Source organism: Podarcis filfolensis, assembly GCF_964270895.1.
Source record: "Podarcis filfolensis genome assembly, chromosome: 8".
NCBI lineage: Eukaryota > Metazoa > Chordata > Lepidosauria > Squamata > Lacertidae > Podarcis > Podarcis filfolensis.
Window position 1 is genome coordinate 33,244,772 of NC_139611.1, and position 16,266 is coordinate 33,261,037.

The 16,266-nt window shown below is 44.0% G+C and overlaps 1 long non-coding RNA gene across 1 annotated transcript; it reads right to left on the minus strand.

Annotated features, from left to right (window-relative positions):
• Positions 1-6,735: 6,735 nt before the first annotated feature.
• On the minus strand, positions 6,736-15,450 carry LOC310768519. Its single transcript, XR_014551351.1, has 3 exons — positions 15,345-15,450; positions 11,959-12,131; positions 6,736-6,904 (listed from the first exon to the last, which is right to left on the minus strand). It is a non-coding gene; the product is annotated as an uncharacterized lncRNA (long non-coding RNA).
• Positions 15,451-16,266: the final 816 nt, after the last annotated feature.

Sequence of the window (16,266 nt, forward strand, 5' to 3'; positions counted from 1 at the left end):
GACATCATCAGGGGGCTGACCCAGGTCTCAGGTTTGGACCCTGAAATCCCAGGGTCTGAGATGCTCCTTACCTGCTAGTTCTATGCAGTAAGTTCTGAAGTAGAGCCAATTGCATGTGATATATTTAGGGTGGGGGCTTCCGTGGCACCCACTCCTCACTTTATGCCCACACACGTTTACTCAGAACGCTTCAGCGAGGCTGAAAGAATCCTTCACACTGTTCCATTTTTTGCTGTTTCTGAGTTCAACTCCAAGAACAAGAAAGGCCTCATTGATTGTTCCACATGAGGCCTCGCTATTATTGAGGAGATGTATTTAATGAGGAGGGGTGAAGAATCTTTGTAAAGAACTCTCCGGTGGCATCAAATATTTCATAATCAGAATGATGCTTTTGAAAGTGAAATCAATTCAGGGTATCTCCCATAAGGTTAAAGTAACGATTGTGGGGGGAGGGAAGGGGCAGAAGAATGAAATCAAGACAAAACATTTAATGAAACTTGTGCCACTGCTTTAAAAAAAAAAGGAACAAAAGGTTACATATGGGCAGGTATTTCTTTCTTTCTTTTTTGCTCTAAAAATAGGGTGCATAATATATTGGTAGGCATTGCACTAAATGACAGCTTCTCTAGCAGATATTTATACTGAATGATACCCAACATTGGTTATTCTCAGAGTAGACCCATTGCAATAAGTATGCCAAAGTCACCCTAGGATTCACACTGGATATCACCCATAAGCTTTGATTAACTTATATATGAACATATAAAATCACCTTAGTTGGTTAGATGAGGCCATCTAGCTCAATATTATCTGAAGCCTTTTGGTCCAGGATACTTCAAGGACCATCTAATCCTTCATATCCCTGCCAGGTCACTGAGATCTTTGGAGGAATCACTGTTAGTGCCCCCCATGGCTCTGATGCAAGACTCATATCCACCAGGAGCTGTGAGATTAGTATTGTAGGTCCAATTTTATTTAAGGTAAGACATTGTTGAAAATTTGTAACTCAAGGGTAATTCTAACTCAGCTAACCAAGGATGCGTGGGGTGGGTGTTGCTTCGTAACCAGGCAGTTCTTTGCTGAGGTAACATGTGCCCCAACTGGCTGTCTAGTTCTGAGGGAATTTTTCCTCTGTATGTGTAGTTGAATGTCTCCCTGCTCTTTACAAGGCCTGAATTTGTCTTCAAATTACGTACTTTTTCATTCAGTTTTCCTCAGTAAAGTGTCATCAGGGTTCATTTTCTCTCTGGACTTCATCAGTGTTATTTAAGTAACTTTGCTAAATGATACAATATCTTCCTGTCTACCAACATCTGAAGGGCTGTCACATAAAAGCCAAGCAGATTTGTATTCCGGAGCACAGGATTGGAGCTAATAAGTGGAGATTACGAAGAGGCAGACTTTGGCTAACCCTTAGGAGAAACCTCCTGATGGTCAGAGCTGTTTGACATAGTGGACCAGACTACCTTGAAGATGGTGGGCACTCCTTTGCTGGCAGAGGCTAGAAGGCTGCCTCTCAGGGATGTTGTGACTAAAAGATCTTGCACTGACCAGCAGACTGAAGTAGATGATCCCAAGGTCCCATCAGACTCTAAACTCTAAACTGGTTTTGTTCTTATATCTGCTGGTTTTGAGCTCTTTTTATAGAAATAACCACTGTGTGTGACTCTGAAAATCTGGCTTAATTAATGCTTCCAGGGCAATAGCGTGCTGGTGTGTTTCTCCCAGCTGCTTAAATCACAAAGTTTAAAATGCATTATTTGTGCCTACCTTATTCTTATGAGTAATCTCAGTTACATCTTTTTCCACACTTGTTCTAGAACTTTAAGCTTCTTGCCTGCTTCTACTTTCCGAATTTGCATATCTGACCAGCGCATTACAAGACGGAGAGTGCTTTAAATCCAATCTGTGGTGACTTTGTTGATTTCAGCTTTGACCTTGCAAAGATTTTGTTATTAAAACATGATGGGTTAGAGAGCCAGATAAAATGCTGCTTTCTTTTGGCTGCCCTGTGGAAAACATTGAAAAGGGCAGCGTCGTTATAAAGATCAGTTTTGTACTGTGGTTTAATTATCTGCTAAGCCCTTTGCATTTTTAGAGAAGGTAAAATAGATGGGGGGGGGAGGAGGAGGACTTTTGTGGAAAGAAGAAAACTATCTAGTAGCACAGGAGTGGGGAATCACCAGCAGGAGAGTCCTGTTGGACTCATTTCCTGCTTATAGACTTATTGTTAAGGGCTACAGCTCAGTAGTGGAGAGAGTATCTGTCTTGCATGCAGAAGATCCCATGCGCAATTCCTGGCATCTCCAGGTTGGCTGGGAAGACTCCTGTCACCTCATCTCAAAAAAGGATATTGTAGAGTTGGAAAAGGTTCAGAAAAGAGTAACCAAAATTATCAAGGGGATGGAGTGACTCCCCCATGAAGAAAGGTTGCAGCATTTGGGACGGTTTAGTTTAGTTTAGAGCAGGCTTCCTCAACCTTGGCCCTCCAGATGTTTTTAGCCTACAAACTCCCATGATCCCTAGCTAGCAGGACCAGTGGTCAGGGATGATGGGAATTGTAGTCTCAAAACATCTGGAGGGCTGAGGTTGAGGAAGCCTGGTTTAGAGAAATGGCAAGTAAGAGGCGACATGATAGAAATTGGTAAAATTAAGCATGGCATGGTGAAAGTGGATAGAGAAAAGTTTTTCATCTCTTTTATAACACTAAAACTCATAGACATCCTGTGAAATGGAATGTTGGCAGATACAGTACCCCAAAAAAGGAAATACTTCATTATACATCACATAGTTTAAACTATGAAACTCACTCCCACAGGAGGCAGGGATGGCCACCAACCAAAAGAGGAGTAAACAAATTCGTGGAGGGTAATGGCTATCAATGGCTGCACAGCACAAAGGAAGGTCTCTGGATAAAAGTCAGCTGGAATCCAATGAATCTATGGACCAACTCTACGAGCCTCTCTCTATAGCCCTCTTCAGAACCTCACCCTATGTGGCATGCAGGGACTGCACCAGTGACTTCTCCTCTAATGTTACGTGTCATCCTAACCATCCCCTCAACTTTAACATCTGTCACCCAATATTCTGAAAAGGTGTTCCTTGAATAGGTGCTCCCTATGCTCAGGAAGCCCATTAGCTTGAGGTTCCCCATTACGTGGCACACCCGCACATGTGCAAGCACAGGTAACACTTTCCAGAAGTTGGGCTTGGAATACAAAGCCTGGAGGTGTGGCTGAGTAGGGCATGATGTTGTGGGCAGGAGCAATTGCTTGGGCCTGCTCTCCTGCCTTCCACATGTACTATGCAAAATCTGAAGTGGTCTCATGAGAAGTTCCTATTCGTGATTTCACTATCCCAAAGAGAAACTTGTGTAGTGCAGGGGTTCCCCAACTCGTCATTCCCTTTGTGTGCAAGTCATCATGAGTTGTGCAACTGATTCTAACTGTGACTTTGCTTACTGGCAGAGTTGGCTGATGATTCCTAAACATCTCATCCTTCCTTGAGAGATCAAGTGATGCAAAGGCCACCCGCAACCTTATTGATATAACCATGCTTAGTTTCGTCTGCCAAAATCCACATTTATGGAGTGGCGGGAGGAGAGCTCCCATTCTTCACTGACCACTTCTCCCCTCCTTCCCAAAACCAACATATGGGAAAGTTTTACTCATTACACACCTGCCTGACTTGCAGGCTTGTAATGTTAAGTTTTTAAAGCAACAGATAGCACTATTTTTCAACTTTATGTGGAAAAGTTTTTTGGTGTGTGTTTTTTTTAACTCTCCGGGAGGTGGCAGTTCACTTGGGTAGGCTGATCTATGAAGGCTGAAAATCACATTCAGGCACAGCGTGTGGCCTAGAGTGAGGTTGTTAGCCTAGCTTAGACTCCTGTTCCAGCCCATGAGATAGAACAAGGATGAAAGGCCCATGTGGGGAGCTGAGCTTTTCTCCAGCAATAAATAGATTGGGCTTGACGTCCTTCATACTTCCAATTTACTGGAGCCCATTTGCAGCTTGATGTATTACAAGGCATTGTTCCTGATGCTCAGGCTGCACATACCGTTGCTTAGGTTTGCAAAAATGGCACTACTCATGTGCAAGAGGGAGGTACCGGTGGGCATGATTAATAGATGCACCCCCAAAAAAATGTTTTAGGAGGGGAATCCTAGGTGGGGGCACTAAAAGCAGTCAAATGAAGACTACACATGTTCAGTGGATAAAGAATAGGGGAAACCTGCCCATTTCAGTTTCTCATCCTTGCTATCTTGAATTCAGCTCCTGTAGCAATTTGCAGATGCTTTCAAAATAGAAATCCTCAAGGAAATTCATCAGCATTGTAGTGCAATTTTCTCCCAATAAAAACCTGTATGTGTGCGATCTTGCCTAATATGCACATTTTTGCAAAGGCATCCCCCCTAAGATAATGCATTTTTGCATGTTAATTTCATAAACAGATGCATTTTCATGCACACGTGCTTCTGCATATACTAAGCTATATATTTCCACTAATAGAAACCTTATGGTACACACTGCTTGGCTGGAAAACTGCACTGCAAAATCTGAAGGATTGCACGTTTCAAAGGATGGCTGTTTCCCAGCTTGCTTATTGTTTCAGAAAGTGTGTGTGTGCTAAGTTCACCTTTAAATGCAAGCATAATCAATTTTCTCCCCCATCCCTGGAGCTGCACAAAGTTTAGCTATGTGGTTTTAGTCTATTATATATTTAGTTGTTGCATTTATATCCCATTTCTTTCTCCAAGGAACTCAAGGTAGTGTACATGGGTCTCTCCTCCTCATTGTAATTCCCACAACAGCACTATGAGGTACGTCAGGCTGAGAGGCAGAGACTGACCCAAGGCTTACAGGGACAATGCTGGGCCCCTTCCAGTTCCATAATTCTAAATCAAATGGCGTTTCCATGATGAGAGGGAATAAATCTCTGAAGGCTGCTTGTCGGAGGGAAACAACAGGGCAGAACGATGACATCAAACCCTGACCATGAGTTTGTTTTAGCTGGACACTATCAGAAACAGAAAGCTAGGCTAGATGGACCTTCACTCTAATCCAGGGGTAGGGAAAATTTAGCCCTCCAGATGCTTCTGAATTACAACCCCCATCAACCTCAGCCACTGGCGATATTTGCTGGGGCTGATGGGAGTTGCAGTTCATCAACACCTAGAAGACCAAGGCTTCCCCACCTCTGCTCTAATCCATATTCTAATGTTCTTAAACCAGCAAACTACTGTTTCATGGCTACACTGAATAATAGGCTGTCAATCAGCTTCTTATGAGCTAATGTAGCTTTTTAAAGGAGCCATTGATCATCCCATGCTCCTGTTATCCTAAACTCCATTTATTTATTAATTCCAGAAGTGCCCATTATGACAATTGTGAGGCTTGGAGGAAGAATAGGTTGCCAGGATACCTTGATGGGATGAAATGCATCTCTCTGCACGTTCTGCTTCTCCCACAATAGGGTATCCAAGTACAATAATGTCACCACATGCTGTGCTTTATTACACACACACACACACACACACACACACACACCTGTTGGTTGGTGGGTGAGATAGCCTCCCCCGGTCATCTGAAAATTTGGCATCAGGCAGGTCCCTTCACTGTAATGTTTTTGGCACTTGCTAAAAATGCTTTTGTTTAGCCAAGCTTACCCAGACATGTATAATAATCTTCCTGTGTGTTTTAGTTTATTGCTTTTTTAAAAAAAAAATGTTTTAAATAGTTGTTTTTAACTGTTTTTACTGATAATTTTATTTCAGGGTCTTTGCAAACCACATTGAGGTGGGGGTTGTTTTATGATCACGTGTAATGAAATAACTAACAAACCAACAAATTTTTTGCCCTCCAGCAAATTCTATGTACATTGTCCTATAGAATTTTAAAGGGAATGACTGAGGACTATGCTTAAGAATAAGAGTCACCACTATCCTCATAGCCGTGCCCTGGTTTCTTGTTTCTAGGTTACCCTGAGGTGTGAGGGAATATAGATAAAGCAAGACAGTTTTTGGAATGGGAGTGTATTTGTGTGTGTGGAGAGAGAGAGATCCAGATGTTTCATCCACATGACAACTCTTTGCTCTTGCTGAAGTCAGCATTCCATTCTTCTAGTCTCTGGCCAAACATTACAAGGAGAAAACTACGGCATACTATAAAGGAGCAATATCAGGTTAACATTTCCTGCCTTTTTCAGCACCAGGCATTGGGGGTCCTAAATAAAATTGACGCTTGTTGTTTCTAAAACTTTCTCTCTTTGTTTTATCAAATTCTCAGTTCTCTTGGGTCTGCAGGCCACAAAAGGCCAGGCGGTCTGCTCCTTCCTAAGCCCTCATGGGCTCGCTTTAAGGATCTTAGAAGACACTTTTTGTGTACCATTGGCTCCATATGTGGGTAGCTTTACTACTTCATCCCGCCCCCCAGGACCACTTAACAATATCAGCAAAGCAATTAAGTCTAGTTTTCAGGAAAATGCCAGAGGCATTACAGTGTCTGGATGGGAGTCTCAGCCCAATTATTTTCAGCTAGTTGCAAACTATGGAGAGTGGGCTTTACTTCATTATAACTTCAGTTCCCAATGATTAAAAGTCTAGCATGTTGCAGCTAGGAAGGCAAAAATGAAACAATTAAACTTTCCATCACTAAAATTGCTGCATATTCTTCAACAGAGGGGGGATTACTTGTCTCCAGAGAAGTGATTAAAATGAACTGATTGAACCGTAATTTGATTGACTGGAGAGCCTCGATCCTTTGCTCAGATGCTCAGATTCCATTTTATTGCTCTGTTTTCTTTGGGAATACACACACATGGACACATGCACAACCATTTCCTTTCCCTGCTGGCCAACTGAAATACCATACCACTACAAAGAGGTCTCCACTTCCTCTACGCCTGTATGGGAAATAGAAAAAAGAAAGGTTTGGTTAAGAAAATAAGATACCAGAGGATGGCATGCAGCCCTCAGGCATCATGATGCAGCAGATGGGATCATATTATACACTACAGAGTACCAGCACTTTCATATTTGGATGAACGTTTTTCCAGCTCTCGTGGCTGCAGAGAGAAGTCAATCAAGTGACAGTGATCCATGCATGGCAGGAAGCTTTGAAATGTGGGTCACCTGCTTCATCAGCTTCTCTCCCTCCCCAAAATATCCCTGTATCTATTATCTGAGGCTGCTCTTGGCATTCCCCTTGCTGTGTCAGGACTCCATGTTTAGCAATCAACAGGATGCCCAGAACGATCAGCAATCAGAGCCACGTCTAGGATTAAGTTATGGAGACTCGCCATTGAGCACAGAAATCATCTGGGAGGCAGAAATCAAATAAAACCGGGCAGTGCAAGCTTGCATAGTCTAGAAGAAGGTGAGACAAGGAAGGTAACTGGTTGACTTGCAGCACTAAATCCATCAATGAGGGTCAACACTGGCCGGTTTAGAGTTCCCTTCCCCATTTGCTAAGTATGCTGGTGTTGGTGAGCTGGACTTAATGAACTATAAAGTTCTAGCAGATACAAATAGTTGGCATAATTACAGTCCTTAAAGGAAGGGGAAATATTAGGTTGAAAAGATACATCACACATAAAAATACAAGGCAATAAAACGCATTAGCAGGAAGGATAATAAAAGATTCTTGAGAGATGTAGCAGTTGGCTATATCATGAAAAGCTGGAGAAATGATTTGATGAGGCAAAGTAGAATTGGCAACTATTTCTTGTTATAAAAGAAAGCAGGCAAACTCTCCTCAAAAAGCCCCATTGTACTGCTGCAAAGTTTGGAGAACTACAACCAGTCACTTAAATTAACTAATTTGCTCCCGTCAACCATTGTGTGTAGATATTGATTGGTTTACTACTCTCAGGTATCGGTCAACACATTGCATGCTATATAGGTATAAGCAGACTGGGAGATAACGCACGTCTTTCTAGATAATTCATGAATTACACAACGGAAATTTGGCTCCAGGGTTTTTTGATACCATCGCTAGGGATGAGTAGATTTCCCTCGCCCTGTTAATTTATTGTCCCATCATTTTGCTATGCCCTGTTTTCCTTTACATTCAAATTCTGGTTCAGTGTACAGAAGATCTAAAATTAGCTCCAGAACTATTTTCCACAGCTTTCAGTTACTCCCATTCATTGTCATCTTCCCCACCCGTTATCAATGCTATGGCTTCACTGTGGTGGTTGATGCTTATTGGGACAGGTAGGGTGCAAGGCAGAGAGTAGGTGGTGCCAGGACCAATGAGAAGCAGAGCAAACAAATTTTAGTTTTGTCCCCATCTTCCTCCCTGTTGAGTCCTGCAAGGGCAACACTGAGACAAAGGAAGAGGAAGCTGATAGGCAATGCTACACCCTGACAGGTTACAAATAATAATAATAATAATAATAATAATAATAATAATAATAATAATAATTGTTGTTGTTGTTTGTTTGTTTATGCCCACTCTGGGTAGCTTCCAACAAAATATTAAAATACAGTAATGTGTCAAACATTAAAAGCTTCCCTAAACAGGGCTGCTTTCAGATGTCTTCTAAATGTCAGATAGTTGTTTATCTCTTTGACATCTGATGGGAGGGCGTTCCACAGGGCAAGTGCCACTACCGGGAAGGCCCTCTGCCTGGTTCCCTGTAACTTGGCTTCTCGCAGTAAGGGAACCACCAGAAGGCCCTCAGCCCTGGACCTCAGTGTCCAAGTAAAACAAAGGGGTGGAGATGCTCCTTCAGGTATACTGGACCGAGGCTGTTTAGGGCTCTAAAGGTCAGAAACGTACTGGGAGCCAATGTAGGTCTTTCAAGACCTGTGTTATTTGGTCTCAGCGGCTGCTCCCAGTCACCAGTCTAGCTGCTGCATTCTGGATTAGTTGTAGTTTCCGGGTCACCTTCAAAGGTAGCCCCACATAGAGCGCATTGCAGTAGTCCAAGCAAGAGATAACCAGAGACAGTCCGCGGGCAGGTAGGGTCTCAACCTGAGTTCCAGATGGAGCTGATAAACAGCTGCCCTGGGCACAGAATTGACCTGCACCTCCATGGACAGCTGTGAGTCCAAAATGACTCCCAGGCTGCACACTTGGTCCTTCAGGGGCACAGTAACTCCATTCAGGACCAGGGAGTTCTCCACACCCGTCCGCCTCCTGTCCCCCCAAAACAGTACATCTGTCTTGTCAGGATTCAACCTCAATCTGTTAGCCGCTGCCATCCATCCTCCAAGCGTCTCCAGACCCTCACACAGGACCTTCACCACCTTCACTGGTTCTGATTTGAAAGAGGTAGAGCTGGGTATCATCTGCATACTGATGAACACCCAGCCCAAACCCCCTGATGATCTCTCCCAGCGGCTGCATGTAGATGTTGAAAAGCATAGCGGAGAGGACAGAAGTCAGGCAAGTGGGGTCTGGCTGAGGTCAGGCTGAAGTTGGTGGGGCAGTGAGTGCCCCCTTAGCCCCAATGAACCAGCCTCCACTGCTGATGCTCATATGTATATTTATGGAACACTGCAAAGAAGTGATATTGATGGGAAGTGATCTTGATCTTCAGAGTTGTTTTTGTTGAAATCAGCTAACACAGGATTTCAAACCAGACCGCACACCATGGGTTGCATCCCATGCTAGTCCTACCCAGAGTAGAACATGGAATCATAGAATTATGGAACTGGAAGTGACACAAAGGGTATTCTAGACCACAGCTAAAGAATCCCTGACAGATGGCCTCCGCAACATCTGTTTGAAAACCTCAAACAAAGGAGAGTCCACCGCTTTCTGCGGTAACCCATTCCACTTTTGAACAGCTCTTACCATCAGAAAGTTCTTCCTAAGGTTTAGTTGGAATTTCCTTTCTTTGAAGTTGAATCTATTGGTTCAGGTCCTTCCCCTCTAGAGCAGCAGGAAATAAGCTTGTTCCATCCGCTGGACAGCCCTTCAGATATCTGGAGATGGCTATTGGTATCGCCTCTTTTCCAGGCTCTCAGTCTTTTCTCCATTGAATCTAATAGACATGGCCAACTTAAGCCCATTCATTTCAATAGCTCCACTCCAAGTTAGTTGGCTGCCACCACAAATCACCCATCACCTCAATTAATGACAAACTTTTGGAATGTTTTGTCCTTCCTTCTTGGGTCTATCATCTCCTTTTAGCCCCAATCTATCTAAAAAGTCGGCTATATCCCAGGAGGCGCCAGGCAGGCATCAATCGCCCGACTGAAGTCCATGGAAACCATGGGTGGCCACAGCATTAGCTGGATCTGCTTCTTCATTCTGCTGACAAAGAAGCGCCTTCCAAATCTCTGTGATCTTCGCACATTGTTGGAGACTGGGCTCGTGGGGGGTGGGGAATTGCAAAACAAAGGCAGAGAAAATCCATGCCGTTGTAATGGTAATGAATTAACGGTAAAAATAGATTGGGACTGAGCTGACAACAGAAGGCTAGGAAAAGCAGCCTCCTGTCTGCACAGGCAGGGTAGGGTACATCAGGCCTTGGATGGGGGTGGGTCTGTCTGACCCTCCAAACTTTCCCCTGGTCACATTCCCTCTTCCCAAGTCACACCCCTCACAGACCCTCCTTTGCACCTTAAGCCAGTGTGGTGTAGTGGTTAAGAGCGATAGACTTGTAATCTGGGGAACCGGGTTCGCTTCCCCACTCCTCCACATGCAGCTGCTGGGTGACCTTGGGCTAGTCACACTTCTCTGAAGTCTCTCAGCCCCACTCACCTCACAGAGTGTTTGTTGTGGGGGAGGAAAGGAAAGGAGAATGTTAGCTGCTTTGAGACTCCTTAGGGTAGTGATAAAGCGGGATATCAAATCCAAACTCCTCCTCCTCCTCCTCCTCTTCTTCTTCAGTGTTTTTGCTTGGATGAAATGTGACCTTGAACCCTGAGATTGCCTCTTGATTGTCTGGATGGAGGGCAGAGAAGGGTAAGCAAGTGTGTGTAGAAGTAAGCCTGCTATTCAAAGTTAAATATTATTTTCTCCACCTGTTTAGCCTCTGGCCCTACCCATTGCTGCCATGTGGCCCCAGGAACATTGAGCAGAAGGGAATGCGGTCCTCGGGCTGGCAAATCTCCACTCCAGGGCGACCACCAAATAAGGCCCCTGACTGTGGGACTGCTGTTCTGGCTAGTAGGCACACAAACCATTGGACATTTCACAAATGAAAATAGGGACAGTCTTTTACATGCTGAGTGCCCCTTCTCTCCCATCCAGGGTGACTTCTTGAGGGCTTTTCCCCTGCTGAAGATACATACCATCTACTGGCGGCTGCCTGCTTTGTGGTAACCATGGGATGGAAAGATGGCTCAAACATTACAACTGAGAATTGAATGTAATTTCTAGAACTCTGAATACTACAGTGATTAAAGGCTTGGCAGTGCCATCTTTATTTCAAGGAGCAAATAAAGATATTTTGTTTAAGACATAAATAGTCCATTTTCTGGTAGCATCCCAGATAGAGATTGGATTCTCAAGGAGAAATGATCGTTTTTTTACTACGCAAAATTGGTATGGTAGTGTTTTGAAAGTTGCCCTTGTAGACAATCTAACACAACATTGCAGAGGAGTCAGATGCGACATTTCCAGAGGTAAGTTTCACAATAACTGGCCTCTCTTCATGAATTTCATAAATTCCTTACCAGAAGGACCTAGACCACCTTCTGTTCACTTTTGTTTTTGGAGAGGCATATTATTCTGAACGTTGTATCAATATTCCACATTTTATTTATTTAGAGATTCTATCACTGACTTTCTCCGAGGTTTAGAGAAGGTTGCTGTTAACTTTGCAAGTCTGCTGTTGTCATAGATTCTATATGTATATATTTTTTTTCTTGATGTGATCTTTGGAATGCTTTGACTTCTTTGTATCAGTTTGTTTGCTTAAATGTTTTATCAAATAAAAGAGAGAGAGAGAAATGCCTGAAAAAAGCAGTGTGTGCTGCGCTTATGAAAAAACACACTGACCATCTCGGAGTTTCTTGGGCTGCTGCAAAACCAGAAGATTATGTAGCTGTCTGGTGGTCTCACTCACACCTTGATATGGTCCCTGTTAAGGATGAATGTATCAGGAAATGCCTCTGACTTTTACCCTGGCTTACTCAAAGGTAAGAGTTGGGCTGGGAGCCTGAGCAGGCCTCCTGTAGTATTTGAAAGATGACAAGATGATACATAGAGAGTGGAGGAGAAGGAACAAACTTAGCTGATGCTGCTACCAAACTATATAGAAAACTGAAACTAGTTAGTTTCACTTGGGGTTGAACTAGACAACCCTTGGAGACCCTTTCAACCCTACGATTCTTTGCTTCCTAGTGTCACTCAGAACTGATTCCCCCCATACAATCATTTCTAAATCACTTTAGTTCCTGCTTGCATTACACCTCCATCTAGGGGTGTGAACTCACAAAACCCACGGGAGAACTTGGAAGTCCTTAACAATCCTAATGCATATGGGTGCACCCTAATTCCAGCTTTGAAAGGCGTCTTCAAAATCGCATTGAAGCTTACAACAGGGCAACAACATCAGTGCTTTTTTCCCCAGCCAGAACTTGCCAGAACTCAGTTCCAGCACCTCTCAGGTGGGTGCCATTGCCATTATAAGTAAACAAGGGAAGTGTTCATTGTGAGTTCCAGCACCTCTTTTTCTAAAAAAAATAGCACTGGATAGAGTCATACCACACCGAGAGATAATGGAAAACAGCGATGACTGCAGGTAAACAGTTGGAGTGTATTGTTTCAGCCCATTAAAATAAAAAAATCCCCAGAGGTCAATGTGGCTTCCTGACAAATCTGTTTTCCTGTGAGATCAGCTCTCTCAGAAAGCGAAGAGTACTTAATGGGGAAAGCAGAGGCGTAAGTGGAAACGAATCCCAGAGCAGTTTAAATGTCAGAGGGCTGCAGTGCAAGCGGCTTCAGCAGACCACCGATGGCTCCTCAGAGTAAGCCATAACATGCATTAACATACCAAAATCCCAAAAGGCAAAATGCTATTATTTACTGCTCTTTGAAATCTCCCTCATTTTAGTTGTTTTGCATATTTCCCCTCCCCTATCTACTCCCTCCCCTCCCCCCAAAAAACTGTTAATGTTTTATTTATGAATGAAGGAATTAGCAACTGTTTGGAACTTCATTAAACGCCATCCTAGGGGACATACTAAGTGCAGCCTATTAAGTTATTATTCCCAAATATCTATCCAATTTAGACTTAATAAAACATCAAGTGTTGTTGGGTGTAAGTAATTGTTTAAATGAAAATGGCATTGCCACATAATTCGGAATTGGAGCCTTTAGTGCAACGCTGCCTGAAACCTGAGATTTCAGTGTCAGACCTATTGGTCAGGGTTTATAAGGACAGACTTGTGCTGGACTTCTTCTAAAGAGTTTGGGCACAGTTCACCGGCATGTTCTCAAAGTCAGGGAGCCCAACTTGATTTCTACAGCAAGTCAGCAAGCCTCCTCCTAACACAAGGGCAACAAACCATTTTTCATCCCAGATGCCACATTGCCTCTTAGGCAAATTTCCGGGATCTACATCCCAGTGGTGAGACCAGAGGCAGAAGTGGGCAGAGCAATGGATGTGAAAGTTACCTCCTGAGTATTGGCTTGCGGTAACAGGAAGACAGGATTTTTCACTGGTTTTATAGAATGCCCGCCACACACTCAAACATGCCATCAGTATTGACATTCCACCAGCTCTTGAAGACACACCTGTTTAGACAAGCTTTCCCCTGGTCTCCTGACCTGCAACTGCTGTTGTTTTAATTGTTGTGCTGTTTCAGTGGACTGTTTATAGCTCCTCTGATCTTCACCGGTGGCCCCTGCCACCCACACACCACAAGCTTCTGCCATGGGTCACAGCCGCATTCCTCCGTCTAATGCTAGGGCCAACCCAGAGAAGTATGTCTTCCAAAAGCTTTGCATGGCTGTAGGGGAAGTCACTGACTACATAACATTAACCCACTGCAAATAAACTCCCAGCTCATAAATCCTGCCACACAACTGCTAACGCAACAAAACAATGCCACAAATAATGTTGGTGCAGGGAAAAGGAAACGGGTCTACAACCCATCCACTTAGGTGCCATCTGTTACCATGTTACACTAGCAAGCAGAGCTGCAATGTTTTAGGTTATATGTAGATCGCTAATGGGCATTCTTGGTGGGGTGGGATGGTATCTACACATCCTCCTCCCATAACCTAGAAAGAATAATGAGGAGATAAAGCGTTATGTGGAAGGAACAAGGCTCAGGTTGCACTGAGCAATCAAGAATTTGTTAGCACACGAGAGACAGGTGACATGTAAATAATGGAGAGGTCGCTAATAGATGACTAATAACTTCAGCACCATCCAATGATTTCTAGGCAGGCTTGGGATTGTCACTGTGGTTTTTTTTAGCACTGTAAATAGAGTATTAATTTCTGCTCGTCTTATGCAGTTAGCAATGCAAAACTGATCTTCTTTCAAAGTCCTCTGGGAAAGGATGAGGTTTTTAAAGGCCTCTAAGTTTGCTGCCAAAATAACGGTGTGATCTCTCCAGAAACACGGGCCTGGAAAATATCACTATTATCGCTCCTGTTAAGCCACCTACAAATTGAGAGTTGCGACTTACTACCGAATCAATATTCCGCTTCCTTGTTCAGCGCACCATGGATTGGGCGACTCGGGAAGTTCATTAACGAGCTTCTTCTGAATCCACTCCAGTGACATGAGACACCCACTGCCTCGTCAGAGGAAAACAGCACCGACTCTGCATTTTGCAATCCTTGATCTCCAGCGAGATTCAACAAGGCCAATAAGAACCAGCACAGCATGCTGCTGGCGTAATTATAAATGTGTGTGAGAGGCAGAAGCTCACATTTTCCTTCTATTAGACCTTAACTGCCTCTGCTGTCTCTTCCTTTGTGGTGCGTTTAAGCCAAGATTTCTTGGATCAAACGCTGCCTCGGTTTCTAAAACAGCGCTAAGACTGGGTTGAGGAAGGCATAAGACCAGGCCGGGCACCAACATATGGCAAAATCATGCAGCTGCCAGGGCCCCTGTAGGGCCCATATAGGGTGCTGCTTTATACCAAATAAAACCATTGGTTTATCTACCTCAGTACTGTCTACACAGGCTGCATACCCTCCAACATTCCTCAGATGAAAATAGGGACATTTCTCACTCCCCCCACCAACTGACCCTCCTCAACACCCCCCCCCATTTTTGTCCATTCTTCCCACCCCACAGAGCATTTCCTATCGGAAGGGCAAATGCCACCACCGCTATACCATTGGGACACAGCATACACACCCTCCATCTCCCTGAGAAAACCTTAATCCCAATTTCATTTTATCCTTCAGTAGAGTTTACATACCAATAAATAACTCCTCTCCCTCGCTTCGCTCCCCCTTTCTTTCCGCCCTCTGCCTGCCCCTCAGAGCTGGTGCATCACACATGCCTGGGCCTCAGCAGCCACAGCTTCTCCTCCTTTTCATCTGCTCTCCAGCAGGTAACCACGTAACAGACCACAGTTCAAAACATGGGAGCCAGTGGTTAGAATGTCACACTAGGGCCTAGGAGACCAGGCTTCGAATCCCCACTTGGCTGTGAAGCCCACTGGGTCACTTCCCAGGGTTGCTGTGGGGCTTGAATGAGGAATAATAATAATAATAATAATAATAATAAATTTTTATTTATACCCCTCCCTTCCCAGTTCAGAAAACTGGGCTCAGGGCAGCTAACAACAAATTTAAAACACTTAATTGTAAAAGCAGCATAAAATATAATATAAAAACATGAATAACAATAAAATTCAAAATTCAGAAATCAATTTGGGTGAAATCCATCTAATAAGCATTAGATAGTCACCAGGACTAGCTGGCTGAATTAGTCCTACTTGGGCCAGTGAGGAGGCCAGGGGAGAATTAGCTGTGGGGTCTTAGAGCAGGTAATCTTCATAAAAAGGGAGGGGGAGGGAAGAAAAGGGAAATAAAAGATCAGGCTGAATTCAAATTAAAGGCCAGGTGGAATAGCTCTTTCTTACAGGCCTGACAGAAGGAGATTAAATCCTGAAGGGCCCTAGTCTCATGGGACAGAGCATTCCACCAGGTCAGAGCCATCACTGAAAAGACCCTGGCCCTGGTGGAGGATAGTCTGACTTCGTTAGGGCCCGGGACCTCTAAACTATGGTTATTCATGGACCTTAAGGTCTTCTGCGGGGCATACCAGGAGAGTAGGAGAAGAACCATGTATGCCCACCTTGAACAACTTGGGGGTGGGGGGAGGTGGGATAGAAA